At 36.9% G+C, this 15,846-nt stretch overlaps 1 pseudogene; it reads left to right on the top strand.

Moving 5' to 3' along the window:
- Nucleotides 1-5,053: 5,053 nt before the first annotated feature.
- On the top strand, nt 5,054-10,148 carry LOC120141361 (annotated as a pseudogene).
- Nucleotides 10,149-15,846: the final 5,698 nt, after the last annotated feature.

Below are 15,846 nucleotides of genomic sequence, written 5' to 3' on the forward strand. Positions count from 1 at the left end.
TATTGCTCTATATCATACTTCTAATTTAAAACCCTAAATTTTAAATCTTAAACTTTCAATCATAAACCACATAACATTCAAATCATAAATCATAAACCCTAAATCATAACATAACATCATAAACAATAGTAAATATTTTAAATATTGATGCACTTGAGCAACTTCGAGGACTAAATTAATGAAAAAATAGGATATAAATAAAAATGATAAATTGGGTTTAACACATGGCCAAAAGTTACCTATTTGCCTAAATGTAAATTTTTAGTTGGACGTAACTTAAAATATTAATTCTTTCTCAATAGTTTTCGGTTGTACACATTCTTCGTAATATTTTTGATTAAAAATCGAAAATATTACTTTATTCTTAATATTTTTTGTTTAATCAAAAATATTAAAAATTAATATTTTAAATTACACTCAACTAAAATTATTATAATTGTTTATTACATTTTTATTGCGTCCATTCTTCATTGTTGGCTAACCTTAAGGTGTCTCCGAGAAACACATGATTGGGGGTGTATGAGAAAAGTGTGCTACGGTTGACGCAACGCAAAGTCAAGCTTTCCGGAGAGTGAGAGCCCAAATCTGACACACCGAAAGATGCCAACACGCGTACTATTTTTAGTGGTCTTTGTTCCCCACTTCCACAAGCTCCCCATGCTTATTTATATACACCATATGGTCCCCCCCCTTTTATTTTCTTTTAATATACACACACAAGCCAAAATATATTTAAACTTGAATTGTACTCGCAAGATTCTTAATTAGGAATTAGGAGTATTAGCTTAATAAATGAGAAAAATCTTTGATTTGAGCTTTTATTTCTTTATTTTTTAATAATTTGATATATAAATAGGGATTGGCATGAGTAGGGTTGGGTCAGATTTTTTGTCCATCCGATCTGATCCGAGAACAATGACTTATCTACTTGAAATCCGACCCACATAATATATACCATCTACTCGACTTGAATCCGACCCGACTTTTTTAAAATAAAATCCGAACCGACCGAACTGAAATAATAATAAAATATTATTTTTGTTCAATAAAAATAATATAAAAATGGCTGTCCTTTTTCCCATATATATGGGGTAAAGGGGAGGTAAGATAGTAGGCTACCCCCAACACCAGGTTGAGAACAGCTTCCGTAAGAGACCTCCGAATTATGAAATGCCCTCCGTGGGACTCGATCCCACGACCTCAAGGTTAAGAATCTTGTGCTCTACCAACTGAGCTGGATGGTCATTTCTCAATAAAAATAATAATTTAATTGAAAAAATAATATATTGAGGAAAATTATTGTAATTATTCCTAAATATATAAGGTAAAATTATTTTTTGTCGGGTCGGGTCGGGTATTTTTCACCCTAAACCTGAATCCGACCCGACCCGAACATCACCTTTAAAAAAATTCGACTCAACCCGACCCAAATATTACATTTAAAAAATTCGACCGATCATATCGAAATCGGTCGGGTTGGGGTCCTATGCCCATATATGAATTAGGAGTATTAGCTTTTTGTAACTTATATTTTATAAGACAACATATTTTAGCACAAGTGGTGATGGGAGATTGGTTTATAATCAGAGACGGATATAAAATTTTATATTAAGAGTAAATTTGTAAAATTTTAAGAGAGATTGATTTCATAAAATTTTATAGTTGTGAAAATATATTTTCGATTGAAAATTTTAAAATTATATCTAAAATATATAACAAATTAAAATTTTAAAATAGTGCAACTATCTCCGCTTACTCTCCTCTTGTTCGATCTTTGACCATAACTTAAATGACATTATCAATGAAGGGCACAACTATTTTTACCATGTTTAATATATTATTTAATTTGCATTTTCTTTTTAATTGTATTATTGAGTTATCTAAACTGTCCATTCCGGAACATGGGAATAATTTGCATGTTTCAACGACTTGCAATAGTAGAAATTCTATCGTACGATTAATATACGGCTAAGGAAATATATTATCAAAAATATTATTATTATTTTAATATTTTCTGTAAAAAAAATTACCTAAAAATTAATATTTTTTAATATTTTCAGTAAACTGTCCAACATTAATATTTTCAGTATAAAAAATTAATATTTTAAGTAACGTTTTACCAAATATATTAATAAACTAGTAAAGTACTCAACAATAATATTTTCGATAAAAATAATAATATTTTAAATAATTTTTATCGAAAATATTAAAATAATATTAATATTTTCGATAACGTATTTCACCGTATTATAGACTGTAGCACGTCACACTTCCCTTGTAATAGTGTAAAGATAAGTTTGTTTTGTAATGAAATTTTTCTGACATGGTGGTACACCTGGGGGCTGGTAAGGAGCACGTTGTAAAGCGAACGAGACTCTTCACGCGTGCGGGGCCACACCTTGTGTGCCTCTCTCCCTCGCGTGGACCACAGCCTCGGATAAGATCCGCTGCCGTCGACCTCACGCTACTGCTACCTGTCACACATTTATTCGCTACTCTCTGTATTTTTTGAAAAAATTAAAAATATTAACTGCACTGTATCAGTTATTATTTCGAACCAGTCCCTGCTATTCCCATTTAGAGACTTAGTGATTCTAGAGATCAACGGTCACCGTATAATTAATTTAGTGATTTTAGTATCGATTTTTGAATTTTGTTTAAGAGAAAATACATAGAAAAACATATGTTATATATATGGTTGAAACAGTAAATTCCGACACTAATGTACCAGATAGTTTATATACAATTTGTATGGTTGAATAGGGACATTATTTGGATTTGGTCCCATAGTTGACTAAGCTAGTCAGGGATGTTCACTATTAGATTTTAATCTAATTAATCGACCGAATTAAATTATTAATTCGATCGGTTACTGAATTAATTCGATTAGAGAATGATTAACTTTTTTAATATTCAGTTAAATGTTAATTTGATTCGAAATTTATTAATTAATCGAATTAATCAAAATATTAAATATATTATATCCATATTTTAAGTTCAAACCCATTAAAAATTAATATCTTTTTATTTTTTAACCACACTAAATTCACTAAATTATCAACACCTAATTAAATTTTAACCAAGATAAAAAAATATCTCTATTATAATCAAATTAATCTAATTAAAAATTTTATAAAAAAAAATCGATTAATTTGTTTAACAGGCCGAAATAAACAAACTTTTTCGGTTCATTTAATATTTTTTTAAAAATTAGTTTAGTAAACGGTTTAAAAAAATTCGATTAACTCGATTAATGATAATTTATCTCAATCGGTGACTAAATTAATCGTTTAAATACCGTAGTACTAGCTAACGAATTACTATGATGCCCGTTGAAGACAAGACACTAGGTTGAAAACTTGGAAAGAGTTTAAATTAGGCTAAACTTTTAACTTTTTTTTTGACCTCCTGGTTACAAAATTTCGCTACTGATTGACTCGCGTCACGCACTAAATTTTAGTGAGTGAGTCTCTCAACATGATTTTTTGCATATACAAAAATTCGAACTCGAGCTCTTGCTTAAGAGATATATTTTTATAGTGTAAAGATATATTTAAATATATATTCGAATAAAATGTGATGTTATTAAAAAATAATTATAAACTTCTAATACGGATAACAAAATTAATATAGAAAAGAAACATTATTTGATATACATAATGTATAAAATTTAAACTCCATAATCTTACCTATTTGAATATCATTTGACCTATTTATAATTTAGAGCTTAATATTAAAATAGAAAAAAATATGGAGTTTAAATTTTTACACAAATTATTTGATGCACATGATTTATTAAATTCTTTTACTTTTACTTTTTTATAAGATTATTCGAAAGTAGCGGATCGTATATTGGGTTTAGGGTGGACACGTACCCACCCTGAATTTTATTAAAATTTGAATTTTCTTCTTAAAATTCAAAATTTTTTCTCATAATATATATGTGTGCCCACTCAAAAATTTTATTGTGTCCACCTTAAAATTTGATTTATCTATTTAAATATAAAAATTTTATATTATTAATATATATCGTCCACCTTTAAAAATTTGATCGAAAATGAGATTAACATGGTTTTGTTCTCGGAATCAATTATTCAAAGATAAAATAGGGAAAAATTTAAAAAATAATAAATATAAAATTAGAGCGGACCCATATTTGATTATTATGTCACAATATAAGGAATAACGACAGAGGAACGGTGGTAATATGTTATGAGAAATGGAAGCCGCATGCAAATTCCTTCATGATGCCTGTTCATCTTCTTTCTTCTCAATGTTAACTCTTGAATTTAATCAATTAATAATTAGAGATGAATTGATGATTTTTTTAAGTAAAAATGAATGTTTAAATTTTGATGCAGTGGCTATTTTATAATATTTGAAAGTTTATTATTTAAATAATATTTGAATATAATTTAATTATCATTTTTATATATTTTTCAAATAAATATGAATATGTTAAATTTAGGTATAATAGCACAATTATTCACTAATTTTCGTATAAATGATCATTTTGTTTTATTTATTTTTTTCGACCATTTTATCTCTTAATATTTTAATTTTTTGTCAAAACAATCATGTTAGATAAAAACCTTTAAATGATTAACGATTAATTGACATGATATCTTAACATGTAATCAATTAATGATGTGACATGTATAATATGATATGTATTGTATCAATTAAAATAATGATGTGACATTAATTAAATCATCTAAAATAATGTTGTGATATGTGTCACGCTAATGAAATAACACATGTCACATAATTAGTTGATTTTATGTGATAATATCCTGTCAGTAATATGTGTTAACCGTTAATCGATTAACAATTTTCATCTAATAGGATATGTTTTGACAAAAAAACAAAAACGTTAAGATATAAAATGATTAAAAAAAATAGGATGCAAAGTGTTTATTCCTGTGAACTTTAGGGGTAATAATGTGATTATACCTTAAATGTATGAAATTTAGTTTAGTTGGGGAGTGGAAAAGAAGCAAGCTAAGAAGGGCAAAAGTTTGAAGAAAAGGGGAGGAGAAGAGAGAAAGATGAAGTAAAAATTTCAGAGAAATACAACAGCGTTATGATTACGTTGTGAAAAACAAAACAAAGTCTGATATTCTGTCTGGTATTAAGGAGTCTCTCTTCTTTTAAAGTCCATTTCTTTCCTTTCTTAGCACACACAAACACGCCATTCCTCCCCCTTCACGATCAATCCCTCTCTGTCTCTCTGTTTCTCTCCTTCATTTCTCCCTTAAAAAGCAGAACAAAGGAAACCCAACATCATATACCAAAAACCACTTTCCAGACAGCCAACAAAAACAGCTGTTCTTCATCTTTTGTTTGGAACATGTTTCAGAGGTTTCGTCTTACAAATATCCTCCTTCGTTTCTAAAGAGTACACCGCAGTAAGGACTTTTTTAGATGGATTTTTGAGGAGTAGCTGTTGATCTTTGTGTCTTCAAAGTTGAGTAAAACGGTATAAATGAGCTTAAACTTGTTTTTTTTTTACTACTGAATCGTTTTTATTACGTATGTTTATGAAATGAATGCTTCGTTTTGATGGTATATTAGACGCGATGATGGCGGTGAGCTCAGCCTGCAAAGAAGGGACAAAGATAGCAATGGACAACGGGAAGTACGTGCGGTACACGCCCGAGCAAGTTGAAGCTTTGGAGCGCGTCTACCATGAGTGCCCCAAGCCAAGCTCTATGCGTCGCCAACAGCTCATTCGTGAGTGCCCATCCTCTCCAACATCGAACCTAAACAGATCAAAGTTTGGTTCCAAAATCGCAGGTCCATAAGATAATCTCCCAACTTTTTTTCATATTTCATCGTAGTTTTATTTGGTTTCTGAGTTTGGGATCTTTGAGTTTTGGTCAACAGATGTAGAGAAAAGCAAAGGAAAGAGGCTTCACGCCTCCAAGCCGTGAACAGGAAGTTGACTGCTATGAACAAACTGTTAATGGAGGAGAATGATAGGCTACAAAAGCAAGTTTCACACCTTGTTTATGAAAACAGCTATTTTCGCCAACAGACTCAAATGTTAGTAAAAGTAAAACCTTTTGATTTGCTTTGAATACCCTTTTCATGGAAACCTTTGATTTGCTTTGAATTGTTAGTATTATGGAGTTGATTGAAGCTACTTTTGAGTTGCAGGCGACCCTAACCACCACAGATACGAGCTGTGACTCAGTGGTGACAAGTGGTCACCAAATTACTTCTCAGCATCCTCCAAGGGATGCTAGCCCTGCAGGGTTAGTACCAAATTGTTGTGTCCCTTTCTATCTTCGTTTCTCTATGAGATTGAGCCTTTAAATTTTGTTTTTTTTGTTTTGCTGTATTGCTTATGTGAATTTGTATGGTTTTCTAGACTTTTGTCCATTGCAGAGGAAACTTTAACAGAGTTTCTTTCAAAGGCAACTGGAACTGCTGTGGAGTGGGTCCAAATGCCTGGAATGAAGGTTATTGCTCTACTGTCATTATCCTTTTTTTTACTAATATTAAACTGTATTCAATTATGCTTTATCATTATTGATAACATCGATAACAAAGTGCATTATCTTGCTGATCTTCTAAGCAACACTCGAATCCTTAAAGGTTATGTCCGTATCTAGGACAACCCCATTATCCTACTTTCTCTATTGGTTTCTAATATGTCCCTCTTTTCCATTACTATTTAACATTCACCTTGTTAATAAAGTAATTAATTAAGTAATGTTAACTAATTCAGTATGCCAATATGAATATACTAATTAACCAAAGAAGTCTTAAATTCTTAACATTTTTTACATACTGATATCTTTCTTATCAATGCAGCCTGGTCCGGATTCCATTGGAATCGTTGCTATTTCTCATGGTTGCACTGGAGTGGCTGCACGTGCATGCGGACTTGTGGGACTAGATCCTGCAAGAGTAAGTTTGTTTTTGCTTTCTGGTTTGAGGATATTTTTTGTTCATATATAGTTGAATTGACTGGTTATCCTTTTTCCTCATGTAGGTTGCTGAAATCCTAAAAGATCGACCTTCATGGTACCGTGATTGCCGAGCTGTGGATGTTATAAACATGTTGTCCACTGCAAATGGTGGAACCATTGAACTGCTTTATATGCAGGTAGACTACAATTTCCCCCCCGCCTTCTAATTTGCAACTGAAGTTTTCATTTAATGGTGCAATAACTTACGGTGGAAGTGTCAAAATTTGGTTCTCTTCTTTTAGCTTTACGCACCTACAACATTGGCACCGGCTCGTGACTTCTGGTTGCTGCGCTACACATCTGTTTTGGAGGATGGTAGCCTTGTGGTATGTTTCATATGGACCTTTCATTATTCCTTTGCCTAATGTTGTTAGAAAGTTATTATAGTCTAATCGTTTAATTCCGGTACGATGCTTAGGTATGTGAAAGATCACTTAACAACACTCAAAATGGTCCAAGTATGCCACCAGCAGTAAATTTTGTGAGAGCAGAATTGCTGCCTAGTGGTTACCTGATTAGACCTTGTGAAGGGGGTGGATCCATCATCCACATAGTTGATCACATGGACTTGGAGGTATACATCACATTGCTTCCCTTGTGAAACATATAAAATTTTATTGCATGGGGTGACAGTTTCAAATGTCTTGTTGCTTATATGTAGCCTTTAAGTGTTCCTGAAGTTTTGCGGCCGCTTTACGAGTCCTCAACTTTACTCGCTCAGAAGACAACAATGGCGGTAAGACTATTCCCTACATCTATATATTTTAGTGTAAGTTGGGGGCTAAATAAAGAGATTACAATGTCTCATGGCATAGGCTTACATTTGTGCAGGCTTTCCGTCATTTGAGGCAGATTTCTCAGGAAATATCACAGCCAAATGTTACCGGTTGGGGGAGAAGACCTGCAGCTCTACGTGCACTTAGTCAGAAACTGAGCAAGTATGTTTGTGCAGCTCTTCGAAGTTCACCATGTATGTGCAGTAGTAGGTTTGTTCTTGATTGATTACGGTAACATTTTCTGTTGTCCAGGGGGTTTAACGAGGCTGTTAATGGGTTTACTGACGAAGGATGGACGATGTTGGAAAGCGACGGTGTTGATGACGTTACTCTCCTTGTGAACTCATCTCCCGGAAAGATGATGGACGTAAACTTTTCTTATAGTAACGGATTTCCTTCGATGGGCAATGCTGTTCTATGTGCCAAAGCATCCATGTTATTACAGGTCCGTTTCTAGATGAATCAAAAGTATGTCAATTACATCAGAAGATCTATAGATATTAAACCTCTGCTTTCATTATATTTGTAGAATGTACCTCCGGCAATACTTCTCAGATTCTTACGAGAACACCGATCAGAGTGGGCAGACAGCGGCATTGATGCTTATTCTGCTGCTGCTGTCAAAGCTGGACCGTGTAGCTTGCCGGTGCCTCGAGGGGGAAGTTTTGGGGGTCAAGTCATTCTTCCATTGGCTCACACAATAGAGCATGAAGAGGTAAGTGATCAAATACTTGTTTTTGGCACTCACAATAGAATCTTTGCAATCATTTATCAAAATGTGTCCTGAATATTGCTATCACTTCTTTGTCATAGTTCATGGAGGTTATTAAGCTTGAAAACATGGGCCACTATCAGGACATGATCATGCCGAGTGATATCTTCTTTTTGCAGGTACTTAAGTTTTCACCCAAAATCAATCAACTGATGTTATTTTACGGCATGGGCTGATATTTAGTTCCGATTTAACTCCTCCGTTGATTTATGATTGTCTTTGTTGTATGAATCTCTCAGCTTTGTAGTGGAGTTGATGAGAATGCGGTTAGCTCTTGTGCTGAACTCATCTTTGCCCCCATTGATGGCTCGTTTTCGGAGGATGCACCTATTATTCCTTCCGGTTTTCGAACCATTCCCCTTGATTCCAGAATGGTAAGTGTTATAAGATTGTGTGCTTGATCATCTTTTATTTTTGTTTTAGTTCCTCAATTAATGAATACATAAATGTAATGTAGGATGTGGCCAGTCCAAATCGTACACTTGACCTTGCCTCTACGCTTGAAGTTGGGGCTTCCGGAAACCGAGCAACTGGGGATAATGCCGGTCGTTCTGGGAGCACGAAATCTGTGATGACAATAGCATTTCAGTTTGTGTATGAGATCCACCTTCAGGAAAACATGGCAATCATGGCTCGACAATACGTCCGTAGTATTATCGCCTCGGTTCAAAGGGTGGCATTAGCACTCTCTCCTGCCTTCTTAAGTTCTCATGCTGGCTTAGGGTCATCCCCTGGTATCCCTGAAGCACAAACACTTGCTCGTTGGATTTGTCAAAGCTATAGGTGCATCTGTCAAAGTCCTTATTGTCCATTCCCTAGCAATCTGGATATGAAGCTTGTTGTTAACATCAGTTACATCATTCGGATTTGTGTTAACCGATATTTCCGGATCATTCGTCTCTTTACAGGTGCTATATGGGGTCAGAACTGCTCAAACATGAGGGAAGTGAATCCATTCTGAAAATGCTTTGGCATCACACAGATGCAATTCTGTGCTGCTCTTTGAAGGTATTTACTCAAAATGATCATGTTTTTTCGAGTCGAGTTATATGTTATCCTTGTCCCAGGTCGTCTTGGTAACACATGATACACTTCTCCTTTCGCCTGGTTGCCATTGTGCCATAATTGATGCTTAGTAATATATATTTAGGCACTACCTATTTTCACATTCGCGAATCAAGCTGGACTCGACATGCTCGAAACGACATTTGTGTCGCTCCAGGACATCACATTAGAAAAGATTTTCGACGAGAACGGACGAAAAACCCTATTCGCCGAGTTCCCACAAGTAATGCAGCAGGTGTGATATAAACACAAGCTGACAAATAACAATTGAATGCAGAACATACGATTGATTCATTTGTGGTCTCTGTTTGCAGGGTTTTATGTGCCTTCAAGGCGGTATCTGCTTGTCGAGCATGGCGAGGCCGGTCTCCTATGAGCGAGCCGTGGCTTGGAAAGTGGAGAACGATGATGAAAATGTCAACTGTATCTGCTTCATGTTCATCAACTGGTCTTTTGTATGAAAATCCAAAGAGAATTTAGGGTTTGGATATCGAGATAGATTAGATTTGAAGCGCCCTTCTCATGTTGTAGTCTTTGGTAGTTTGGAGGAACCTTTAATGTTACAACTTACAAGCATCTTTAAACTATTATTAATATTCTAAATTAGTATCAAAGTTTTAATATATTTTAACCAACTCCTCAAATATTGGTAATGTATCAATCAAGTCTTTCTGATAGCCTAATAGTTAATTTAGACACCAAATACTGATTTAGATATAATGTGGGTCATATATATATATATATATATATATATATATATTATTTTTAGCCAACGAAAGCATGAAATTGGAGGTGTTGAACTTAAACCAGGGAGTGCTTATTTAAATCGATCTTTGGGACACAGCTAGTGCTTCTACCAATCTTGGATGCAACCAAACTGGTGGAGCTTCGTCGAGTCTCATGGCTTCTTTTAGCTATATCCCTCATCGCACAGGTCAGTGACAGTTTGGGGTTGAGTCTGGTGGTGCTGTTGAAGTTCTGGCAAAATTCCCTGTGAGAACTCACCGCCTTTTCCATGGCCGCAGCCGCCGTCGGGGGAGCTCCGTTTAACCTTTCTTTTACGGCCTCGTAGCATAGGCCGCAAACCCATCTCCCACAATGGCGACCCTTCACTCTGGCGATGTAATCCGCGGTGCAATCCTCTTTGAGTCCACAGCACTCGCACTCCGCTTGCTTCACCACCACTTCATCTTCTTCAAGTATTGTGGACGTTGAAGATGATGATTCTAATGCTGTATCTATGTACTTTCCGATCTCCCAAGAAACATCTGACACCACCTTTCGAAGACGCCTTCGGTCGTTATTCTGTTGAAAAATTATGACACATATTAGGGCTTTGAATCAATGTTAATAGTAAGTAGACATTTCATATCTAAACCAATAAGTTTAAATGAACCTAGAGTCTAGTGACCATAACCACAATATCTAAATTTATAATAACTTGATTTGAAAAACTCGGATGACTTGAACTCAAAACAATTTAAACCTTAAATGGTTTGAACATAAACTACAAAGAAAATATTTAAATTAAGCAAGGATCTGAAACTGCAAAAAATATGATCGTTTCCTAACACTTTTACGACCCATCTTTGATTTGAACCCTAACACTCTTTCGGTCCATCTTTGACCTAAACCCTAAACCAAAAAAAACCCAAAAACAACCTAAACATGGAATCAGCTCAAATCCAAACCGTTCAAATCCATGGGGCAAGCGTAATAAGAAGAAAGAGAAGCAATGCATATAAGACATTGTAATTTAACATACCATGATTGGAAAGTAATCACTGAATAAATCTTTGAACTGGAAGACTATATATAATGAGAGAAGCTGTTCAGTATCACACTTTACAGATATAAATATCTGTAATCCAATAGATTTGACGATCACTTTTTATCATCATATCAAATATAAATTAGCTAATTGTGCCACTAGCAGGGAATGGTGTGCTGTGATTTGGAAAGGGGAGGTTATATATATATATATATGGGAAATTAAAGATTACATGCATGAAGACGAAGGGAAAGCATTATTAAAATAAAAAGATGGCCCATCCAATCCTATCGTGTGTTACCTTTAAGAAGAAAGCATGGAATTTTGGAAGCCCGTGCATGGCCATGCAGACTCGTGAGGGATTCACGAGCACCCTTCGCTGTCTATAGTTTATACATGTTGCCATTCGATTCAATGGTTGCAAAGATGTTTATATAGAGAGAGAGGCGTGGAGCCATTTCTATCTATGAATTTTTTTTATTGAGTAAATGTCCACGTAACGAAATCTCATTAAATAATTTTTTTATTCATCGTAAATTATATAAAAATTTGAAATTTCCGATCATCTCGAGTCTATCGCTGTTGAAATTCACATACAATTCTTGAAGTTTTCAAGAATATACAGAAGCGTATATCTTATTCAACGTTCAGCAGTACATTTATACATGAGTTCATAGACTTAACAGCCTTCTAACTGCTCCTAACCACTCCAACAGACTCAACAAACTGCTAACAACCTACTCATTAATTGTGCACACATCAAACTAACAGCAACATATGTGAACTCACGAAAGCATGAGTTCATGCTTCAACATTCTCCCTGTCCTCCTCGGTTGTTCTCGTTTCAGCTACCTGAACTTTTTGACTAAACAGAACATGTGCAGATTTAGCCAAAGGTTTGGTCATTCCATCAGCCACTTGATGCTCTGCTGGTACGTAACTAACACGAACAGCTCCACATTCTACCTTTTCACGCACAAAGTGTATGTCCAATTCTATATGCTTCGACCGTGCATGAAACACCGGATTAGCACTCATGGCAACCGCACTCGTATTGTCACTCCATACGACCGGTACCGCATCAACTTCTTCCCCCAAGTCAGTCAACAAGGACTTCACCCAAATCACCTCAGCAACCGTATCAGCAATACTACGGTATTCAGCTTCTGTTGTTGAACGAGCAACAGCCTTTTGTCTCTTTGCACTCCACGAGATCAAATTGCAACCAAGGAACACACATGATCCTGACACCGATCTACGATCATCAACATTACTGGCCCAGTCAGCATCTGCAAATGCAGTCATACTGCAAACTTCAGCTGCAGAAGAACGTCTAAACACTAAGCCACATTCAATCGTTCCACTCAAGTAACGCAATATCCGCTTAACCGCAAGCCAATGACCATCACAAGGTCGATGCATGTACTGAGCTACCCGATTAACACTAAAGGCGATATCTGGTCTTGTATGACTCAAGTACAACAAGGAACCGACTATGCTTCGATACATCCATGCATCCGAAAGCGGCTTCCCGGCATCACTAGTCAACTTCGGTGAAACCACCATCGGTGTAGGTGCAGGTTTAACAGTAAGCATAGCAGTCTGTTCCAGCAACTCTTTAATAAACTTGCGTTGGCTCAACACCAACTTCTCAGAGGTCCTATGCACTTCAACACCTAGAAGTATCCGAGTTCTCCCAGATCTTTCAACGAGAACTTCGCACCAAGTAGATTAACCACCTCATTAATAGCTTCATTAGACTCACCTGTGATGATAATGTCATCGACATATACCAGCACTATTATACGAACATCACCCACTCGGCGGATAAACAAAGACGCATCAGCCTTCGTATCACAGAACCCGAGCTCCAGCAGGTAATTGCGCAGCTTGGCATACCACATGCGTGGTGCTTGTCGCAATCCATACAAAGCCTTCCTCAGCCTACAAACAAGCCGAGTTCCATCACTAGCCACTCGTTCAAAACCCGGTGGTTGGACCATGTACACCTCTTCTCCAAGCTCACCGTTAAGGAATGCGTTGTTAACATCCACCTGCCTTAAACTCCAACCTCGAGTCACAGCAAGAGACAACACAGCATTTACAGTAGTAGTCTTCACCACCGGACTAAACGTGTCACCGAAGTCATGGCCAGGTACTTGTGAGTAACCCTTCGCCACAAGACGTGCTTTATGCTTCAACACAGATCCATCCGCATTAAACTTAACCTTGAATAGCCATTTGCAGCCAACTGCTGCTCGCCCTTTTGGTAATGGTTCTAACGTCCAAGTGCCATTCCTCACCAACGCATCATATTCAGCCAATACTGCTTCCTTCCATTGTGGATCTTGAAGCGCTTGCTTTATCGAGCTTGGCTCTCCAACATTGCCCTGAGTTTGTGCAACAAAAACTCTTGGTTTAAAAATCCCTCGCTTACTGCGTGTAACCATTGGATGCTCATTGTACACCGAAGGACAGACTGAGGTAGCCTCAACACGGTCTATCTCAGCAACAGTCTCAACACGGCCTGTCTCATCAACCAACACACCACCAACCTCATTGATCTGACTTTGCTCCAACCCCACCGAGCTATTGTCTTGACTTCCACCAACACTTCCATTCTCAGTATGTCGACTCACCCTACTACTCGATGCTCCAACTTCAGCAACTGTTGGCACACCGTTAGTACACACTGGGGTATATTGACTCTCTTGAACAACTGGTTGTGTTGAATTACCACAAACACGTTGAGCACCAGGAATTACAACCAACGAAGCTCTACTACACGGTTTTCCCACAGCAATCTCATTCTTCTCACTTCCAGACTTAGCAAATGGAAACTCATGCTCATCAAAAACGACATGCCGAGACACATACACCCGTCCATCCGATGCTAAGCATTGATATCCTCGATGATTGATGCTGTACCCCAAAAACACGCACGATTGTGACCTGTACGCAAGCTTGTACGGTTGAAACACCCGTAAATGAGGGAAACATCTACAGCCGAACACCCTCAAATGATCATACGTAGGGGTTTTCCCAAACAATCTCTCAAACGGAGTACGGCCTTGAAGTACCTTAGTTGGCAATCTATTAATTAAGTGAGCTGCTGTTACAACTGCAAAGGACCAGTATTTCAACGGTAATGAAGCTCGAGCTAATAAGGTCAAAGCCATCTCAAACAAATGCCTATGCTTCCTCTCAACAACCCCATTCTGTTGAGACGTATGAGGACATGTCACTCGGTGTTTTATACCACACTGTGCAAGAACAACAGATAGCGACCGGTACTCACCTCTCCAATCCGTTTGCACAGCCTTAACCTCCTGTCCAAACTGAGTTCGAACCAACTTCTGAAACAGCTGAAACGCACTAACAGCCTGCCCTTTGCTCTTCAGTAAATACACCCAAGTATGCCTCGAAAAGGCATCTACAAACGAGACGTAGTATCTAAAGCCATTCGACTCAATGTGACCTGGACCCCATAAATCAGAAAATACTAGTTGAAACGGTTGTTCATACTGAGTTTCAGAAGCATAAAACGGCAGCCTATGGCTTTTGCCCATATGACACGAAACACATACTGGAAGAACCTCTTTATTAAAACCACTAGGCAAACTGATATTACATTGTTTGCACACTTGCAACAAGACTTTATAAGACGGATGACCTAAACGATCATGCCACAGTACATAGCTGTTATTAGAATTTAAAAGCTATATTTGCTTCAGCAATTCGGCCTTGAGTAGACATAACACCATCGAACTCATACAAGCCACCAGTCTCTCTTCCTCGCAGTAATTCAGCACCGGTCCTTTCATCCCGAACCACACAATGCTGAGCATGAAACTCTAAGAACACTCCATTATCCCTAGCAAGCTTGGAAACCGATACCAATTTCTTAGTAATTGAAGGCACATGCAACACATCGCTCAATATTAAAGCACGAGATGCAGTACTAACATTAGCTTTACCAATTCTAGTTATAGATAAACCACTACCATTGCCTACAGTCAGCTTACCAGCTCCAGTATAATCCGAGCCATCTATCACTTCTGTAGCGTCAGGCGTGATATGGTGAGTTGCCCCCGAATCTACAAACCACGAGCGTGGAGAAGAATTCGTGGCAGCCATGTTTGCAAGAGGCTTGAACCGTTCTTGATCATCCAACCCTGTTGTACCTCCATTTGTATTATTTACACAGGAACACTTGTTAGAATTATATTGACAAACATTAGCCGTGGGCACTCGTTCCTTAAATGAGTTCCTTGAATCAGAATTCCTCAAATCAGACTCATCTACACCCAAGAAAGACTTATCGAACCTGTACCAACACCTATTCACGAGGTGACCATTCTTGCCACACAGCTGGCACTGTAGCTTGACACGTCCTCGACCACGACCAGCTTGACCACTATATGTGGACTGCCTCTCCGATGTAACCTGATCTTGTCTGGTAAACCGATTGGTTCTATCATCCAC

Source organism: Hibiscus syriacus, unplaced genomic scaffold (assembly GCF_006381635.1).
Source record: "Hibiscus syriacus cultivar Baekdansim isolate YM2019G1 unplaced genomic scaffold, ASM638163v2 tig00110796_pilon, whole genome shotgun sequence".
Taxonomy (NCBI): domain Eukaryota; kingdom Viridiplantae; phylum Streptophyta; class Magnoliopsida; order Malvales; family Malvaceae; genus Hibiscus; species Hibiscus syriacus.